Genomic DNA, 1,706 nt, shown 5'->3' with positions numbered 1-1,706 from the left:
ACATTCCATTCCAGTATTCATGACTGAAAAATTCCATGGACAGAGGAGCCTGGCAGACTACAGTCCATGGGGTAGCAAGAGTGGGACACGACTAAGCATGAACGCAGTTAACTTTTACATGTTTCAGCTTTCTCATCTGTCAAATGGGGATAATACTAATAACAATACCTAGCTGGTATGGCTGACAGTGGGATTAAACAGTCTTTTAAAGAGGGTCTGGTACATGGTAGGTGATATATAAATGCTAGCCATAATATTAATGGTTAATATTACTTCCAATTTTTAAATCAGGGAGAATAATTTTTAAGTGGGAAAGAGCAGAACCAACATGGGAGATAACTTCAGGGTAAGAGTTATTTGGTTCTGGGTGTCACCTTAGGTCCAACACCTTCTCGGCTGGTGGTAAGGTAGACGCTCTTTATCACAGGTGGAACTCAAGGCAAAGATGCTGAGGACAGACTCCTGAGTGGAATGGAGGCAGGGCTTAGATGACCTCTAATCTTAAGATTCTGCTACCTTTGAGACTAGCAGCCTTGGGGGGCAGACGCAATGCCTGGCTACCAGATATACATTTAGTATCACCTTCAAAGTGAAGGGCGCAGTCTGTACGAATTTTCCCCTCCAGCTCCGTGTAAAAGGACAAACTCTGCTGTCACATCTAAGACTTCCAATGACTCAAGTCGGAGTGGGCTTTGAATTTCTTTATGGACAGTAATACACTTGAGAACGCCAAAACAAAAGGGAACGTATTCTCAGCTTTGCTAATAAACCAGATGCGGCCCATTACAAACCCTCTAGCCAGGGAATAGATACTTCCCTCCTAAAAGAATAGTAGAAATCTTTGCGGGGAGGAGGCGAAGGGAGATAGTCAACATCGTTCCCTCCGGTTCCCTGAAGCCAGGTTAACAATGAAGGGTCTGGACGCCTGGAGCCTCCCGGGCGCGGCTCGGTGGGGCGGGGCCGGCGCGGAGTCCCCCAGGTCAGCCACCCAGGCTTCCTCTGCGGGGTACTTCCTAGGGCCTTTGATCTTCCCCCAGGAACTGGCGAAGCCTGCGTTTTCCTCCAGGTTTGTTCCCTCATGGTTTATTTATTATATCCGCCTTCTCTTCTCTTTGGCTAGAAGATCAGCACGCGGCTGTGCAACAGGACTGGAGTCCCGGCGTCTCCTGTCGCCACCTGGAAATCCAGCAACAGGCGCTTTTTCCTGAGTTCTCCGTAGCAAATACGGAGGAGAAAGGGTCTTTTTCGGAAACAGAGAGCCGATCTGGGGACCCTGGTCCCAGGATCAGTGGCCAGGACCCCCTGTTGGCCTCCAGGTCCAGCTTGGCTGGCGCGCTCCCCACTCCCAGCCGTGTTTTCCCGGTCTACCAGGGAGCTCGAGCTCGCTTCCTTACCCCTCAAGCCGGGCTTAACCTAAAGCTTCATCTCCTCCCCTGGAGGGTCTCCAGTTGCCTTCCTCTACCGGGAGGGCACTCCACTTCCCCGCGCCAGGCCCTAATCTCCACCCGGCGTTTCCAACAGAGTGACCGGCTTCAGCTCTCCATAAGCGCGCCTTAAATCCCATTTATCTTCTTAGCGCCTGGGTCCCGGCCGGCCCCGCCCCCTCTTCCTCCTAGCCTCCCACTCTGCAAACCTCAGACCCTCGCCCCTCCCCTCTGCTACGCCCCTTACCCCGAGGGTGGTGGAGCGGCTAGAGCCACCTTTGG

This window comes from Bison bison, unplaced genomic scaffold (assembly GCF_000754665.1).
Source record: "Bison bison bison isolate TAMUID 2011002044 unplaced genomic scaffold, Bison_UMD1.0 scf7180017864331, whole genome shotgun sequence".
NCBI lineage: Eukaryota > Metazoa > Chordata > Mammalia > Artiodactyla > Bovidae > Bison > Bison bison.
This window is presented reverse-complemented; position numbering follows the sequence as displayed.